Source organism: Arctopsyche grandis, chromosome 2, assembly GCF_051622035.1.
Source record: "Arctopsyche grandis isolate Sample6627 chromosome 2, ASM5162203v2, whole genome shotgun sequence".
Lineage (NCBI taxonomy): Eukaryota > Metazoa > Arthropoda > Insecta > Trichoptera > Hydropsychidae > Arctopsyche > Arctopsyche grandis.
This window is the reverse complement of record NC_135356.1, coordinates 37,137,166-37,143,909: the sequence shown is the minus strand read 5'-3', so window position 1 is coordinate 37,143,909 and position 6,744 is coordinate 37,137,166. Positions and strand designations below refer to the sequence as shown.

At 33.5% G+C, this 6,744-nt stretch overlaps 1 long non-coding RNA gene across 1 annotated transcript; it reads right to left on the bottom strand.

The window, feature by feature from the left end:
- Positions 1-1,426: 1,426 nt before the first annotated feature.
- On the bottom strand, positions 1,427-4,618 carry LOC143922705 (uncharacterized). Its single transcript, XR_013261632.1, has 3 exons — positions 4,509-4,618; positions 3,066-3,135; positions 1,427-2,718 (listed from the first exon to the last, which is right to left on the bottom strand). It is a non-coding gene; the product is annotated as an uncharacterized LOC143922705 (long non-coding RNA).
- Between the last annotated feature and the right edge of the window lie 2,126 nt (positions 4,619-6,744).

The following is a 6,744-nucleotide window of genomic DNA, read 5'->3' as shown; positions in this document are numbered from 1 at the left end:
GCATGGCTTTCGTCCGGCCAGATCAGCTTTTACCAATTTGTTATGTTTCTCTAGTGACATGACCAGCTCTTTGGATTGTAATAATCAAATGGATGTAACATATACTGATTTTGAGAAGGCGTTTGATAAAGTTGATCATAAAATTTTAGATAGTAAATTAAGTTTTATTGGATTTAGTAATAATCTTGTTAGTCTTTTTATTTCTTATTTACAGGATCGACGTCAATTCGTTAAGTTTGGGAGTTGCTTTTCTTATGAGTATGTTGCCACTACTGGGATTCCCCAAGGATCAAATCTTGGCCCTTTATTATTCCTAATATTTATCAACGATATTCAATCTTCTATTCACCATTCTAAATTTGTATTATATGCGGATGACTTAAAAATCTATAAGAGAATAATTGGTTTACCTGACGCTCTTTCTATTTGCAAGAGGATTTGAATTCTATTTTTGAATGGGCTAATGTTAATAAACTTCCCTTCAATATCCTAAAGTGTCGGGTCATTTCTTACTGTCGTTCTCGTTCTCCTATTAAATATCCGTATAAATTTCATGATTCTCTTCTTCAGAGAGAATTATTTATATCTGATCTGGGAATAGTCTTCGAAAATAGTTGGAGTTTCAACATCCAAATTGAGAATATCTGTGATAGGGCAACAAAAATCCTTGGATTCGTAATCCGTAATTCGTCCGAACTAGGGCTCACTGCCATTCGTCTCTTATGTATATTGTACATTAGTTCGCAGTGTGCTCGAGTTTGGCTCCATTATATGGTCTCCCTATCAACTTCGTTACTCTCTAATGTTGGAACGAGTCCAAAGGAAATTCCTTAGATTTTTATATCTGAAGACATTTTGATTTTATCCATATCTGTTCTCTAGTGCCTTTGTCTTGGGATCTTTGGGTTTCAACTCCCTGGCAAAGAGAAGAGATTTATTTCTTGGGAAACATTTCGTAAAATTACTTAGAGGAGAGATTCACAATCCCGCTATCCTGGAGAAACTAAAATTCTGGGCCCAGGAAAATCATAGAGTTTTAAGAAAACATGATATATTTTTGCCAATTCGGGCTAAATCAAACGTGCTCATGAACTCCCCCCCTCTCGAGAGCTGTTCGACTCCTTAACTTACTGGCACATTACTAGGACCTCTTCGATGCCAGTTATGTTGAGTTGGTGGAACACATCCTAAATAGCACGATATAAATTTTTCAATTTTATTTCTTTGTTTATATTTTGTGTACATATTTCTTACTTGATTTTTATTATTTTTTTATGATGTTTTTTTTTATTTATGATTTATATTATATTTTTATGATGTTTTTTTTTATAATTTTTATTATTTGTATTATAATCACATTGACGCTTTGGGGCAACCTGTCAAGTCCCTGGTATTGATTTTTTTTTAAATAAAATAAAATATCATTGCTCGTCATTGGTTGAAATGTTTGATAGTGCCCTTCATGTCAGGGACTTTCAATGCATCTCGATATTTATTTATTCACAAATTTGCCATAGTAACTTTACAGATCAACTCCAAGTCGTCACTATGGCTATATATACTTTATATATACTTTTGTACATACAATGTACGTTTGAATCTACACAAAATTTATTAAAAATCAACGAATAAAATTTCACTAATTCAAATTAGTGATTTTTAAGCGAAACCAAAATCCCGGTACTTACGTATTTGTGTAAGGTGATATTTTTTTTTCCCGTGGTTTTACCCGGCTTCGCTCGGTATTTGTAATATAAACCACTTAAACATGACTAATCTAATAGTAAACATTTTATTAAGTTTATTTGAATAGTTTCATTTTATATAAATTTATTTGAATACCTACTCATTTCTTTTTTTTATCAAATTGACTGTCACGAACAAAAAAAAATATATATACTAAGTCTCTTTTGAAATTATATGTATGAAAAACTATGTAATTAGTAGGTATGTATGTATCTTAAAATATTTGACAAGAAATTTTTTCAACGGTTATTAAAGCATTTAGAATCCTTGAAAACATTAAAACCTTTTCGATTTTCGATTCATTCGAATTTAAATTAAAGCTAGATTATTATTGTAATTGCAGGAAAATATGCATTACTTAAAATATACTTACATATCTATTTCTACATAGTATATAAATAGGATAGACTCACTTTTAGTATTGAATTTAAACACAATATTTGTACTACATATGTATATATGTATGTACATATTTACATACATATGCATATCCATTCAGAGAAATGTAATAATAATAGAGGGGCCGTTACGAATAAATAATTATTGTCAATAGATATTATGCGGTACGTTCAATTTAATTTAACTTCTGTTAATATAACATTTCATGTATCCATATGAGAAATAGTGGATATGCTGTTTCGATACATGTAATATAAACATAAATTTAGTTTTGAATTTTTTTTATTATGACATAAAAGCGAACGCTATAATTGTATTGACAACAAAAAATGACAAACGATTTAATATAAATTTAAGCTATTTATAATGCCGTACCATTGAAAAGGTATATTTCGTGGTTAATATTCTGGACTTGATGGTGGTGGTGGTGGTGTTCTGGGAGGTTGACTTTCAGGTGGATTTTCAATTCTTCTGTACGTTATACCTATAATTCTTCGTCGTATTTGAATTCTGTAATTAACAGTTACAACCGATTCCTCAATTTCTAATCTGACAAGATAACGGCTCAGGCATCTGTGCAATGTAAATAAAAACAACGTTTATCATTGTGCTGTGAAGCTCAAAACTTAAGAAAATTAGATAGATGTACATATATACAGATAATGAGCAGGTATTTATTATATACATATTTGTGTATACGTGCATTTTATCACGTTACATGGAAAGGTTTCATCTGAATACGATACTAAATAAATATTATGATAAAACTCAGTGGTGTGGGTTTAAATTCTCTCTCCTTTTGTCGTACAGCCTTACTTAATGTGCGCGAGCGGGATACAAGGTATCGTGCACTAAATAAGGGTGTACGACAAAAAGAAAGAGTATTCCACCGCACGAGATAAATTAAATCAACTACTTACTGCACCCAATCAATATGTGTGTATACTTCCAGCTCGAAACCGACAAAAAATACTGCGCTTTCCATATTACCTGGAACATAGAATTTAGTAAGTATACAACAATGACTGATACGCAAATTAAACTTGATTCGGAATCAGTGAGAATTGTTCCAGTAACAAAATGTAAGTAGAAAAAACAAAATGTAAAACATTGTACATATGTACATAAGTGGTTAGAAATACGGTAAGCAGTGGCGTAACTACCGCGCCCGCAGACCCCTATGGGGCTTAAAAAAAATTATTTTGGATTTGTTGACAAGTAAAGGACTAGATATTGTGAAATGTAGAGAACAGGGTTACGATGGTGCCAGAGTAATGAGTGGTGCATACAACAGTCTACAAAAGAAGATAACTGAACTCGAACCAAACGCTCATTACGTTCACTGTGCAGCTCATAATTTAAATCTCGTCATTAAAGATACCGTATCTGATGTGCCAAAAGCTTCTTATTTTTTTGATGTGGTTGAACAAATTTATACATTTTTCGCTGTTAGTATTAACAGGTGGGAAGTTTTTAAGGAAAATTCACCATCAGCTACTTTAAAAAGATTGAACCCTACTCGTTGGTCTTCAAGACTAGATTCCATCAATGCACTTCGATATTCATGTACAGATGTTTTAAAATGTCTTACAGAAATAATTTTAAAAAATAAAAGAAAGGATGAACAATCAGAAGCAAAGGGATTAAAAAAGAAAATGGAAAGTTTCGAATGTATTCTCCTACTCGTGCTTTTCATATCTATAAATTCGTCATTTCCTGATATCGCCACCGCAATCATCTTGTTCCTCAGTAACTGTAGCCACTGCTGAGCGCTCATTCTCTAAGTTGAAACTTATTAAAAATTACTTAAGGTCAACTATGTCACAACATCGACTCAAAGGATTAGCGCTGATTAGTATTGAACATGAGAGAACAAATAAGTGTTTGCCAATGCGAAGTCCAGAAGAACAGATTTTTCTACGTAAAAAGGTATGCATTTTGAAAAACTATTTTGCTGAAAAGAAAATAATATGTGTATATGAGGGGGGGGGGGGGGGGCGCGTCGTAAAATATTTTGCGGGGGGGCGCCTGGAATTCACGTTACGCCACTGACGGTAAGGGCATGCAAGGGCGCGAAGGGATACATTCCTCTGGAGCTGGAGCGTCTGGAAGAGCGGGGCGAGCGAAACAGTAAGACCAGAAACAACATCTAGGGCGGGAAGAACGGGAAGAACGGGAAGAACGGGAAGAACGGGAGACGTGAGTAAAAGAAAACGCCATCTTTCAAATGGCGCGCGTCGCAATAGTTTGCACCAATCGGGAGCGTCCGTTGAAAATGCGGCGATTTGGTGGATTTACGAAATAAAAAAAAGTAAAAAATGCAAAGGAGGTATGTAAAAAGGGCCAAATAGATATGTAAATACGCCTGGAGGGGTTTGCGGTCGGGTCTGGAGCTGGAGCTTAAGCTGGAGGGCGTGGATGAGCGGGAACAGCGAGATGACTTTGACAGTCCTAAAGAAGTGTCAGTAGAGACAGTGTTGCCAACAGCCATCAGCGGCCGGCTCGTATATCGTACATAATATATTTCGAATTTCGAATTAACGAACGCGACGCCAACTACATATGTATGTACATATGTACATACGTATATTATATTTTTCGAATTTCGAAATAATGAGCGCGACGCCAACTATGTACATATGTATGTATGAATATTATATTTTTGGAATAACGAAAAGTGCGCAGCGTGTGACGTAATCGCGTGGCCCCGCGTTCGCTCCACTCAAACGGTGGTCCGCGAGGCGCCTCTGCGAATGCACAAAAAGCGCAATCAAACCTCAAAGTACCTGCATACATATACATATACGTATTGTACAGAAATTAGAAACAAAAAGTAGAAGCATCTATGTACATATTTGTATACCTATGTATGGATGGTATATTCATATACGTACATACATATTTATATGCATACCCATTTTTAAGCAATTAACTTTATAAAAAAGAAACGGTGATGGAGATCATACAAATAAAGAAAAGAACATAAAATATAATTACCATTTTGTTGAGATTTTTCTTAGAACGAAAATAACGCGTGCACGTCTAAACATTATTATTATTTATTGCTCTACGCACAATAAAAGTCTGCGTCAAAAATAATAAAAGTTTCTTTTAATATTTTCGATGAACTCATTACCAGTTATTATATTTCATTTCAGCAATATCTTATAAGAATACGATTGATTTCAAGTAACCGTTTTAGCAGGAGATAGTTTATTCTTTGACATATTTTATTCATAGAGTAGTAGATATATGTTTGACAGACATCTTCTTGCGTAACTTGTAAATTATAATAACACATTTTTATTGCTAATTATATAAAGTATCTATTCGAAAAAGAGTTATTCTAATTTAATAGGAATATTAAACAATTCATAATCCATTCGATGTACCTACATACATAGCCGTTGAAAATTTTGAAGTTAATATCTAATTAGAATTTTTTGATTTACATGCATATGTAATTAATTTCCAGATGCTCTTATCGGAAACTAGTTAGGTACCTACGTATGTATAATTTCAGTTTTTCGAAGTATGTATGTACATTAATATGTATGTATGTATGTATCCTCATAGTCATAAACATAATCGAATAATATGATGGATCTAGAATATTTTTTTAAAATTTGGAAATAAAATTGCACGTATGACCCGCTTACTGATAAATACATACATACATATGTATGTACATAGGTAGACCACATAACAAAGTAACAAAGTTGCCGAACGTGTGCAGTCGGGTTCTTCGATTTTTTACCGTCTTTGTTGTTATAAAATAATGCAGCCCGAAAGAACGTAACAAGAGTTGAGATGTCGTTGCAATAAAATAAACTTTTGAAATTTGTTCACGGTTTTTTGTATATGTACATATGTATGTATGTATGTATACTACATATTATAAGTTTAACTATGCGTACTTTAAATACTTGAGGGTGGATTTTGTAATTGTAAATGGGTCGAAAGTAAAAACTTTCTATTCGAAAACAATATGCAATACCTAAAGCTAAATATGTAGTACTTCGATACATAGTCTACTCGGTGTCGAACATATGTTATAATAATATACAAAAATCACTCATATAGAATAGTGAAAGTGACGAAAGAAATAGTTTTATGAAAAATTATATGTATGCTTCAACTGCGGAAGCGACTGGTGTTTCTAAAAGAAGTGTTCAGCGAATTGTTTGTGAAGTACGAAATCAATTTGTGGTGGCTAAAAAACCGCCAACATCGCGACCTTCAACATCGGAGCCATCGATGACACAACCTTCATATATCTTCAGAGTCATCAGATCCAGCAGCATCCACATCTTCATCGACTGTGCGAGTTGTTTTAAGGACACCGGGCAAAAACCGTGTAAGGTTATCAAAAATAACTGCAGTGGATAGTTTTGATCAAGAGGTCATCAGACGAACTATCTACGATTTTCATCTATGTAGTTCATCAGACATTTCCGACCCTACAAAAGTTATTAGAAGTTTTGAAAGATAGTTTAAAATCTAAAGGTGCAATTTCTTCGTTAAGAGTTATCGTTCGTAGGCTAGGTTTCAAATGGAGAGAGATGAAAAATAATAAACAAATACTAGATTGCAAGGCCG